The sequence below is a fragment of the Pyxicephalus adspersus genome, chromosome 8 (assembly GCF_032062135.1).
Source record: "Pyxicephalus adspersus chromosome 8, UCB_Pads_2.0, whole genome shotgun sequence".
Classification (NCBI taxonomy): Eukaryota; Metazoa; Chordata; class Amphibia; order Anura; family Pyxicephalidae; genus Pyxicephalus; species Pyxicephalus adspersus.
The window spans coordinates 31,813,873-31,826,823 of NC_092865.1; the positions used below are offsets into that span (position 1 = coordinate 31,813,873).

Consider the following 12,951-nt stretch of genomic DNA (forward strand, 5'->3'; position numbering starts at 1 on the left):
CTAGTATATAATATTATCCCCCAGTATTTTTCATAAATTTGCCAGATTATCTTGTTGCAATTGAAGTAGTACCAGTATGAGTAGTATGAGTGGTTTGAGTAATTTCTGTTAGAGAATATTAGTTCTATCTCTTTTTTTAGATTCAGTTTTGTGATACACATGTTGATATGATGTTGATACAAAGATTTTTTTGTTGGTGTTGGTAAATTTATATTGAATTTGTTGAGTTGAAATAAATTAAATCCCAAAGCTCTCGGACAGATCATGTCCCAATCATGAACAAGTCATCTATATACCTGTGCCAGGCAAATATATTACCTATATAGATATGCAGACAACGCATCATTTTAAAACATATGCATATCTCATCCACCTATGTAGGTGTTGGCATATGTGGGTCCACATCAGCTGCTCATAGCGCCCCCCCTGTATTGGTAATATAAAGAATGTTATTATATAGAAATACATTTTTTATGGAGAATAAATTGTAATTGTTCAATAATAAAATGATTGTACCTTCTAATATCATCAATGATTGCGACCAAAAGAGATTTCTGGAACTGTCAGTCATCTTGTTTCCAAAATCCCATGTCTTTTAAATTTGAGGGCAAAATGGTAGCATTTGGTCTTAAATATGTATTAATGGTGAAGCTTGCATATTCACCGGAGCAGGTAACATCTGGGAATGTTTTTATGTGTTTTTGGTAAAGTATATTCCCTATTGCTTTAGGTCATAGGTGTATCTAGCGATGGATACTTATCGATGGATATTCGATTCATGGGGAACCCACTTTATTTTTTGACTCACTCTTCATAGTGCACACTGCATAGTTGTATTTATATCACTAAATTGCTCGTCCTTCAAGTTTTTTTTATATATTTATTTTAGTTGTCTCCCTGTTTTTGTATTGTTGTTACCCACCAAACTCTTCCTCCATGTTTGTACTAATGTTGGGGAGCGCGTGTCAGTAAAGTTTTTGTTAAAGATGTTTGACTATTTTTTCTGTGAAGATTGATATGTTAGGGATATTAAAGATGGATTTAGACTAAAGATTTTGTGAAGTGTAGAATTCATGTGAGCACCAGAGGCAGAATCAAGGAAAGAGATAGGGTTGTGTGTGGGAGGAACCTTAAACTTTGATTGGTAAAACTTACATTTAGGCTTTATTTATAAAACAGGGATTCAGACATTCCTGCAAACATTCCCTTTTGGGAATCTCTTAAGTCTATGTGTTTCAAAAGCAGCAAATAATTCCCACCAGGGAATGTTTGAGGGAATGTTGTATTCCTTGTTTTATAAATAGGGCTCTTAGTCTTATCATCAAGGGTATGTGGGAAGATTGTCTTGTTTCTTTTGCGATTCAGCCAGGTATAATTAATTGTTGGGTTTCAGGATCCATTGATATGCACTGAGTATAAAGAGGAGTGAAAGAAAGTGTCTGATTCTGATTTCTTTTTTAACAAAGGGTTGTTGGGTATTCTAAATAAAACTTTTTTGTTAGCAGTGGGAATGTCCCTTGTAAGTGCAGGTATTGCACAAGGCCACTTTGCCCCTTTGATCATTCTTTTTTTCACAATTTGTTCCCTGATAAATTGTTAAAAATGTTCATTATGTTGTTTAGATTGCAATAGTGGGGGTGGTAATGTTCTACAAAGAAATAATGTAGTTTCTAACCAATTTTATTTCACAATTAGGTAATTGAACAACATTTGCATCATATCCTGAGAGTATTTGTTTACCCTGGTGATTTTCCCAATCAGATTTGTAAGTCAACAGTTTTGGCATTTGGAAAAATTTGGACTCCTAACCCATATTGGTTGAAACTTCTTACTGCCCTCTCAATTGGGTATGTGTGATGTCCTTGTAGGACTACAAGTTATTCTTGCTGCCTGATCCTGGATGTCTTAGTATTTGAAAGGCACCTTGAAAGTGAAGTGGTACTTGTTTGTGGTCTTGTTTTTAATGCAGATAAATACAGGACGAACCCTGCTAAAGATATCTCCTTCCTCAGTAGGCTGGTCACAGGAATACACTTACCTCCTACTAGCAGTAAGGTAATTAATATATCATAATATATGTTGGCATATCTTACATGCTTTATCTTTTCTATATGTTGTCTTATATATTTTATCTGCACATTTCTTCACTTTATATTAGAGTATATTTTACAATTACCATTTTATACCTTTGGATCCAAGCAAAAAGATTACTGGAACCCCTATTAATGTTACATGGAGGTCAGACTATTCCCCCTCCTTTATTATATTTTACTACAAATACTTTTGATTGAGATTCAATCATTGTACTGTTGCCATCTTTGGAGAGTGCCCATCTTGTCTCCAGCTTGTACTCCTTACCCTCCAGAAGAAGTAGTTTCTGCTACAAAACGCATAGACAATTAAGGGTTGAAATGCTCTTGTAATTATCACAACTCGACTTTTCTTTCCTGTTCTGCTTTTCTACATGTAGAAGAAACATAATCAGATCCCACTGTTTTGAGGTTTTGTATGACCTACTACATGCATGTTCATATTATTACACTTTTTAACATTGTTTGTGGTTCCTCCATGAACTATATGTTTAATAGGGAAGATAAATAGTTCAATATATTTGTATTGTATTCATAAGCTTATTTAAATAATTTTATGGGTTTGTATGAACAGAATGTGTTCCTTGCACATTAAATGCTTCATTTATTTTATTTGGGCAAACGTTGTATTACAAGAAGTGCTTAAAGAAGGATTGACTTAAATTAAACTTTCAGTAAATTGGTAACAGACACCTGGAACATTTTAGTAGTATAACATTTGTTGTAGAATTTTTGCAGACCTAACTATAATATAACTGCAATAAATAAAACAACAGATGTATGTTGCCTTTGGAACAGAAGTAAACCATGTCAGACATTACAACCATGGCTGGAACATAGCTGGCAGAACTCCATAGACATAATATTACTTAATCCAGTTCCTTATTGTGTACCCAGAATGCTGTTTCTACTTACACTAGGAAAAGTGTAGCCAATATGTGAGCGAGGTGGAATTTAGAAGTCCCAATGTAAACATTTTGATATCAGACTGGAACAATGGAACTTGCCCCGATGTTTGTGGCTGCACAATCATGGTTTATGGTAGTACTCCCATCTAAGCTGGTACAGCGCTGTGTAATATGATGGCGCTATATAAATACTGTATAATAATAATAATAATAATAATAATACGCAGATACATTTACTTATACGTAAAAAGTTAACAATCAACATCAACAGTTAATATCTGTTAATCTAGGAGAACAAGAGATGTTTGCTACCATTTTCTTAAGAAATTAATTCAAATGTGCGCAATAGTGATGTGCATTAGCAATTTGCATAATATACCATAATAAATCCAACACACAAAGCATGTACTTCACATGCCACGGGTAGCTCTGCACATCCTCTGTAACTTCATGTAATTTTAACCTTTACTCCTTATAAGATGCAGTTTGACACCCACATCGAGTAATAAAATAAAAAGCTCATTGTGCTGCTGTCCCTCTGCAGAGTACATTTCGCAAGAAGTTTGCTTATTTTCGAGAAGCCAAAAGTACCATTAGATGTTTCCAAAAATATGCAAAGGAGAAAGAGAAAGCAGGCTTTTTTTGGCAGTATGTTTTTTTTTTTTTTAATATAATTAATTTATTCATATGTTTAAAGGTAACATCTACTGATAAGAAAAGGCTATATTCTAAGAGAGATCTGCTATGCTAGTTCACATTCTAGACATAGTGTTCCTATTACAGACATATATTACATTTCCATCTCTTTGTAAACATATCATCACATGTACAACACAGTCATATACTGATGCGTTTCGCCTATAGAGGCTTCCTCAGGCGATAGAGAACATAAACATATATGGTGTTTTGACCATGTGGTTTGTACCAAGATGTGCACCTGCTTTCTCTTTCTCCTTCGCATATACTCAGTTTAATCTCAGGCTTGACAGACATATAAACATCTAGTATCCATATAGTGAACAACCCACACTTCCTTTATCATTAGATGTTTCCAGTCTATTGGGATGAATAAAGGCTGGAGTCTAATAACCCACATTTTGTGTGCCTTCACTGTCATAAACACATCCCATGAGCGTGGTTTATCGTGTGGCCTGGGCTTCTATACTGGATGCTGTTCAGTGCAGGAGTAAGGACTGTTTACTGCTGAAGTAGAGGGAGGACCTATGATATCAGCAGACTCATCAGACCATTGAAAAAGTTTTTTGTTTGTATATTGAAGTATGTCTATATTGTCTACAATATTGGGGCATGAAGGTGATGACATAACTGCATTAAAATGAAACTAAAGCAAACAAGTTTCAAGGTTCATGTTGGGAGAAAAACAACATTGTTACATGTTACAATGCTGTTATTGAGGACTGTTGAGTTATCTGCATTACTAAACAAATGAGTCTGAAATAGGGGTCTGACACCTTTTTATGTCACTATTTTATTCCATATATTTTTTTCCTGTATTTAATTACCTGTTATAGCTCATGAAGAGCAATGATTACAAATACACCTACAGAAAACTAGCAACATGGAAGATTCCAGTCATGTTACCATCATTTAGTTTATTATAAACAGACATTTTCCATTCCATCTTATTTTCTAAAAGTCCAGTCATATATATATATATTTGCCATTTTTTTAAATTTTATTTTGAAATAAATATTAATTATTTCCAGTTACTGAAACTCATTAATTTAGTTTTACCAGAACATAAAAATACTAATAATAGTAATAAAAATAATTCAAATAATAGTATATTATTTAAAGATAATACTATATATGTTAATCTGTGAAAAGACATCTATTTAGATAAAAACATCCTTAGAAACCCCTTTTATTAATATCCAGTATTTATATAGTGCCGAAATATTACCCATCGCTTTACAAAGTCCATAGTCATGTCACTAACTGTCCCCCAAAGGGGCTCACAATGTCCCTACCATAGTCATATGTCTTTAATACAGTCTAAGGTCAATTTTTGGGGAAAGCCAATTAACCTAACTGCATGTTTTTGGAATGCGGGAGGAAACCCAGTGCCCGTAAGAAACCCATGAAACACAGGGAGAACCTGCATACTCCATAGTGTCCTGGCCAAGATTCAAACCTGGCGCTGCAAAGACCAGAGTGCTAAACTCTGAGGCACCATGCTGAGATGTTAACCTGTGGTTGACCCAATTTCAGTGCATTTCATGGCTTACAAATGTGTGTGCATTGTTTGCTGCTGAAGTTCTGCCACATCCAAGGAATAGAGAAAATCTGTAGTGTTGTTACTTGCCTTTATCTGGCTTGAAGGAACAGAGACTGCATCTATATGGATCCCCATTTGCTGCATGTAGTGAGTGGCAGTGGCCATCTTAATTAATTCAGTTTAGTACGCTGCCTTAGTCTAAGGGAACTGTTCTCTTCATTAAACTGTCAGAACTTTTTTTCTGCAAGACTGTTTTATCTTTAACTCTATTTGTGGATTACAAATACTTCTTTTAGTAGTTTGGGTGCTCAAACTGACAACAATGGTCCAAAGGCAAGACACGTGTAGTACCATTGTAGTACCATTGACCATCTTGTAAGATTGGACAGTTAACTACAATCTTAACCTAGATTTGTCTATTCATTGCACTCTTTTATTTTATTTTAGTCACTTTTTTTGGTTTGGAAATTGTTAAGTTCCACAAACAGTAACAACAAATAACTCCACACATTACAAGTACTAGTCACAGCACGGCTCCTGTCTGTGTTTTTTGATCCAGACAGCAACCACAATAAGGAATCTTCACTCACAGGGCGTTCATAAACAAAATAATATAGAGCCTCTTGGCCGACATAGAATCCTTGGTGCTCTCTAAACAAAAGGCATTTATTTTTGGACAAATGCAAACTAATCCACAGTGAGTCTAACTTACAGCCACCCACTGCTTAGCACAGGGTGTGCTAAATAGGCTTCTGGGCCTTAGGAAAATGTGGGGCCTTGAATTGGGAATCTGCCCCAACTTGTTCCAATAGATTCACGGTAAAACCAGACCTAGAACAGATATTCTAAATAACCAGCAGAGAAACCTACTGGTTCCCAACATTGCTAGTTTTACCTCAGAGGTAGTATCTGAGATAATGTGTCCCCATATCCCTACCACTCAACTGGTCCAGAGCAATAACAGGATAACAATGGATAATCCAAGGAGTGTCTCTCCTTAGCCTTTGTCCCCAGGATTGTAGCTAGTAGACCTCTAAGATGAGAGTGCACCCCACAGGAAGATGGTCCTTAAAAAAGTTCCAGACTGAAGTAAATGGCCCTTTCCATGACAGTACTGATATCAGTCAAAGAGTACTGCCTCGTCCAGTTTTCTCTTCTTCTGAAAAATAACATTTCCCAGACCGCAGGAAACATCTAATCTTCCTTACTGGCAATCCAAGATTCCAGCCCTGGCCAAGCTGGGCTTCAGGGCCTGTCACAGGTAATTGGTGCTCCTTAGCATTATTATGAGGTGCGAGAACAGGCGAGAACAGCCAATCACCTACACAGAAAACCAGACCCCTATTAGACCAATCACGTAATCTAAAAGTCTCAAAGTGTCTGTTGAGTTCTATATTTTGCCCCCTCTCCCCCAATAAAGGGGCAGTACAACTAGAGGGGAGCTACTGAACCATTCTAAATTAAAAAGCATCACGCTGCCTCCTTTCTTCTCTTCTTTTATTCCTATTTTGAAACACTTGTGACACATATGTACCACTCCCCATGTCTGTGGTTTCCAAGTCCGTTGAGTGGAGCATAGGTTTGCTGCTTATGCAAATAATTTACCTTTACAAACCATATCACCTGCAACCACTTTGCCCAATTTGCCCAACTTTGTGATTATGTCTCTTTATCAAACTACAAGATCAGTCTTCAAAAAACAGAAGCCCTAAATGTTACTTTCCTGTCCCAGGTAATTGATGCCTGTCCCGCCCAATAAAGTAGGTCCAAACTTCTATTTAGTATTTGGACACTCATATTTAGCAATTAGCCTTCTCCTGATTTGGTAGGTATAATATTTATCATGAACATAATGCCCACCCAGAAAAAAATGTATCCCTTTCATCTGACATACTGATTCCCCTAGAACTGGTATTACCACATTAAACTTACTAAATCTAGAGGTTGTATTGGGTTCCCAGATTCGACCCTTTACTGTTATCCCTTGATAGGTACCACACCTACAATAGTCCACAAGTATTATCATGCCTTGGGTGTGTCTTCATTTCCTTCTCCTATGTGTCCAATTTTCGGTCCCCCGCAATTCCCATGCAGTATATGGGAATCCAGCCAACATGGTGGCTCAGAGGATAGCACTGTGGCCTTTGCAGCACTAGGTCCCACGTTTGAATCATGGCCAGGACAATATCTGCATGGAGTTTGCAGGTTCTCCTGCAGGTGTTTACATGGGTTTTCTCCCACCTTCCAAAACATGCAGTTAGGTTAATTTGCTTCTCTCCAAACTTGACCTTAGACTTTGTTAATGACATATGACTATAGAAGGGTCATTAGATTGTAAGCCTCTTTAAAGGGACAGCTAGTAACATTACTATGGACTTTGTAAAGCGCTGTGTAATATGTTGAAACAATATAAATACTGTGTAATAATAATCCACCAAAGAACAATTTTCTTCATTTATCTGCAACAATTATCAAGAGCTGAATTATAGATTATTAACTTGATGATACAGACATCCTTCAGCTTTAGCGAAAATGTACCCATGCATCGATCTTGTCTGTTGGCTTAGCAATAGGGCTCTATTGTACCACCCCTAACTTTCCCTTTTCTTATTCCTGACCCATGTTTAATATTCTTCTTTCTCTCTCACATAATTTTCATCACATTTTTTTCTTCTTTTCTATTTTCTCTATACCTTCCTTTATTTTTTTAAATATAGAAAAATCTTCTTAGACATCCAGTTTGTTAGCCCTGTTGGTTACCTAGAAGACTTTGATAGATCTCTTTTATTTTGCTGACCTTGTTATATCAGGCATTTCCCATGCCAAGGTCTGCTGATCTATTTTAATGTGACTAATAATGATAGTTACTATCCTATTTGTGCTATTTCCTATTATGATATGGTTTAAAAAAAAGACAATGTCATGTACAAAAAGTTCTTTAATGAAATCATAGCAGATTTTTTAATTATATCCCTGGAAATGAGTCTGTCACAAAAACCAGCATGGGGTCCAGTTTAATGTTGAAACTGGACCAATGTCTTGGCATACAGCCTGAGGAGCCAGGAAAAGTGAGGTCAGTAAGTATGCGGTCCTCTTTTTTTCAGTAGAAGTCTTGTGCCTTCCCTCAACATTGGGAATTCCACATTGTTAACCAGAGCCTCTCCCCCACCATCCAGTCCTCAAAAACAGATGTGGGGGTTTAATAAGTGGGGGAATGGTGTTAGGGTACAGTAGGACCCTTAACACATTCCCAAAAAGAGTTAAATTGTATATACTGAAACTGACATCATAGAAAAAAAGCATTTCTACTAAATTCCTACTTACTGAATGCTAAAACTGAGTTTTTTAATGTTCCCAAAAGTAAGTTCATATACTTGATGTCATCTGGTGATGTTGGGTGGATGACAATTAAAACTAATCACATAATATCTACTAAAGCACCTAATTACTGTTCTAATACAGGTTGACAATCGAAAATCTGGCCATCGATAATCCGGTTCTTTCAGTTTCCCCGACATGAATTTTGGATCGCATTTTCAATACAGGCACTGCAGTACACTGTTTGGCCACTAATGTTCTGATGGCACTGTTTGCAGAAACAGCTGTTAGGTCTTGCTTGCTACACTAAATACACGTTGAGACGTCCCTGCTGCCTGCTCCCTGGAACTGTGCCAGATGTCCGCGGGTGCTGCTAGAGCAAATCTGGCCTGTGTGTGGAGGTAAGTATTAAAAAAAACAAAAAATGGAATTTTCGAAAATCCGGGGCACCTCAGGTCCAGACGTTGACAGATTTTTGATTGTCAACCTGTAATACAGGAAATTGATGCAGAAATACCGTAGTGGTATTTCTATAGATTGCTGATTCTGTCAATTACAGATTAAGCTCACCACATAAAATTCACAGGAATTCCTTAACATTGGTCATGTGTTGTTATGCTTAAGATAGATTTAGGATGCTGGATGCTGTAAATAATGCTTAATTTACTTCTGGGGACTAGTAAGTATTAGGGAGTCTACCTATCCTCTAATATAAGTGATGTTTGCCTACCTGTAATCAGTAGTATACAAATAAAGAGAGTAAATAGCTGGGGTTTGTTTGGCAATTGAAAATTATATTTAGTGAATTTTATTATTAATCATATAAAACACGATGTCAATATGTACAATACAGATATTTAAAGAGGTCCAATCCCTTTAGTAAAACATGGTTGTATTATAAGTGTAACATCGAGTAATGACGTCTTGTTTCTCGACACGTTTTGCCTATATGGCTTCCTCAGAGGATCTGCGAGCCGCAGTAAATATCTATGTACAGGAGTGACATATACATAGTAATATCAGAACAATGTTCAAGGTTACAGTTGTACAATGTACAATAACATACTTTAACCTGCATTCAAACATAGCATCAATCAATGTGGTGACAATAATCATATACATATACTAAGGTCATTTGTTATATGGGTGAACAATAAAAATGTATAGTGTTTAGTACAAAATAGGTGGCTAGATATAGTATATATCCATAAATATTCTAATAAATATCTAATTTGTGACTGTTTTTTATAGTAATATCATTTTTGGTTAATGCCCGTGTGGAACTGGATTGAGTGTTATGAGGTGGACTGAGATTATAAACATATAAAAGGTGTATGTTGTTATAAAGTTACTTATATAGTGTGATTGAAGATAGGATAGTAATTTGGGGTAGTATTTTTTGAAAACATTGATCAATGGCACTATACAATAAATATGTATAGAAATATAGAAGGTGCAAATTAACATATTTAATTACGTTTAGTCATGGCAATAAATCAGATGCTAAGAAGAAGATGGAAAATAGAACCTATCCAGAAAGATGCAGCAATAGGATGTGCCAGGATTCAGCAGTCAAAAGTGCTGGTAGCCTGTAAGATGGGGAACGAGAGCCTTTCAAAACAGACTACCCCCAATTACTATCCTGTCTTCAAACACACTATATAAGTAACATTAAAACTACATTGAACCTTTTATTTGTGTATACATAAACACTATGTAAGGCCATTGAGTAATGTTTTCAAAAAAACAACTCCAAAATGATATTACTTCTGGGGACATATATATAACAATTTTAAACAAAATAAATACATTGTGTTTTTATTTCACAATGTGTCATTTTCTACAGTGTCATTATCTAAATTTACATTTTCTGAGAATAGTTAGGGGATATGTACAACATTGCTGTATAGACAGTATCCCCATGGTATACTGTTGGAGTGCACAACATTAGTTGTAAAAAATTAACATTTATACATAATATATTTGAGTTTAGATACAATGTAACTGGTAATGAGCGTAGTGGAAAGTTAATTATGGAATATCCCTAAAGACGAAGAGGAGTCAGCTAGAGATGCTGACCAAGGAATCAGAATGGGAGGTAATATCCCCTAGGGGTCTGCTTCAAGGACCTACCCCTTACCCTGCATTGTTTTTGGACAGTGGTCTGATAACTAATACAATATCAGCTGTTTAGACTTTGGAATGCCTTGCCCCTTCATAAGACCATACCATCAGTTGGGGGATGACAAGGGACGGAAGATCCCAGAAGTGGGTTGGGGGAACACCTGAGTGAGGGTTGGACGCGTGGGTGTTGCTGAATGTAATATTGGCTTTTGGCTATAATGAAAATGACAGCATAAAGCCAAACTCTGTCTCTTTTTTTTTTCTTTGAAGCCCAAGTTACAGGATATAGAGGACAGACTCTCTGCATGTATTACTTTAGTTTGTCTTTGTAACTAATCTTTAACTTCTTTTAAATAATTATTGTAAATTTGTTAATTATTTTCTCTGTTAATAAATACCTTGTTGTTTTAGATCTGTGTTATTATATTTGCTAGCAGAGACATAGTAAAGGTAAAGTTTTTAAGAAAAGGACAACAAAACAGAAATTTTTCCTTTTTGATTTGTGAATGGAAGAACAAACATTTAAAGGGATACTACCAATAGCTGTTTGTGTACTGAAAAACGGGTATTATAATAAACTAAGATGTAATGCAATTTGATCATCCTACCAAAGTAACAAAAGCTGTTTTCCCACCAGAACTGTAATTTCAAATTACAAACCCCTCCTCACCCCCCTTCCCATCCCCTTCCTTTCTCTCCACCTCTAATTTTGGTGACATTACTAGGTTTAAGGACCTAGCAATAAATCCCCAAAAGGTGACACCCATATACATTAAAATATATCAGTGAAATTTAGTGGTAATGCAGAATTTCTGCAATAAATCGGCAGAAAGTCCGTCATTATGAAATCTGGAAAATTTGAAGTGAATTTTGCTTGGATTCATATCAGAGCATATCACATCAAAGTGGGGAAAAGAAAACAAAGCAAATATGTAAAATGTAACTGATATTTGTTGACTAGCATGATCATACTTCCCAATGGAAAAACACCCAAAGAGCACACCAAAACCGAAATTAGGCTTTTTATTCATATCTATTTGTTTATATTTCTTTAACTTAATTTAAGGTGACAAAATCATTGCAGGTTCATCTCTGACATCAAACATCAAACAGTACCACAAATAGGATCAATGTGGTCACTAATGGTTATAGTGCTACAATCATACACTGTTTCACTCACTAAGTATCTATTTCAGTTCAATCCCCCATTTAATAGAACTGTGAGTAACTAATCAGAAAAAACTGCACTTGGACTATTTTTGTATCAGCACCAGACTACAGTACAACCTAAGAATGCACTAAATGACCCTGATTATAATACTATATTGTAAAAAAATATTAAAAATAATAAATGCAAAACAAACTATTGTTTAACCACCAGATGACAATGATCAGTTATATGAAAAATACATCCACACACTTTAAGCAGTAAACGTGGAATCGATTTCTTCAAAGTCATTTGCTATTTGCTTGCAAATGTTTTGAATCCTGGACCTGATCCATTCCAGGTTTGCTGCATCACCCAGATTCGCTGATGAAAGTGAACCTCTCCAGCTTTGTTATTATTATTATTAAACAGGATTTATATAGCGCCAACATATTACGCAGCGCTGTACATTAAATAGGCATTGCAAATGACAGACTAATACAGACAGTGATACAGGAGGAGAGGACCCTGCCCCGAAGAGCTTACAATCTAGTAGGTGGGGGAGTTGTCAAGGAGGGTGAGGTTGCAGAGTTTAGAAAATACCAGGTCTAAAGTGTGTCCGGCTATGTGTGTGGGGCCAGTGATGTGCTGTGTGAGTCCAAATGAGGAGGTAACGGAGAGCAGTTTGGCTGAGGAGGGAAGGTTGGGCTCATCCAGTGCAACATTAAAATAACCAAGGATGATGGTGGGCAGGTCATGGGAAAGAATGTGAGGGAGCCAGGATGCAAAGTTAACCACAAATTGTGATACTGGGCCGGGGGGGCGGTAGACAACAGCAACAATGAGGGGTAAGGGGCTAAAGAGTCGGACAGAGTGGACTTCAAATGAAGTGAAAATGAGAGAGGGTGGGGTAGAAAGAACTCTGTAGGTACAGTTGGGTGACAGAAGGAGACCCACACCACCCCCTACTTTGTTGCCAGGTCTGGGGGTATGTGTAAAGTGCAGGCCTCCATAGGAGAGAGCAGCAGCAGAGGCAGAGACAGAGGAGGAAAGCCAAGTTTCAGTGAGAGCCAGAAAGTTGAGAGACTTAGGAGAGCTTTCATAAATCTGGCCCACTGTGCATCT

General features: G+C 36.5%; 1 long non-coding RNA gene across 1 annotated transcript in view; it reads left to right on the forward strand.

Annotated features, from left to right (window-relative positions):
- The first annotated feature begins 1,799 nt into the window (after positions 1-1,799).
- LOC140336670 (uncharacterized) overlaps positions 1,800-12,951 on the forward strand; it is a 32,015-nt gene continuing 20,863 nt past the window's right edge. The window contains exon 1 of the long non-coding RNA XR_011921928.1: positions 1,800-2,055. This is a non-coding gene — a long non-coding RNA (uncharacterized lncRNA). The remainder of the gene's footprint in view (positions 2,056-12,951) is intronic.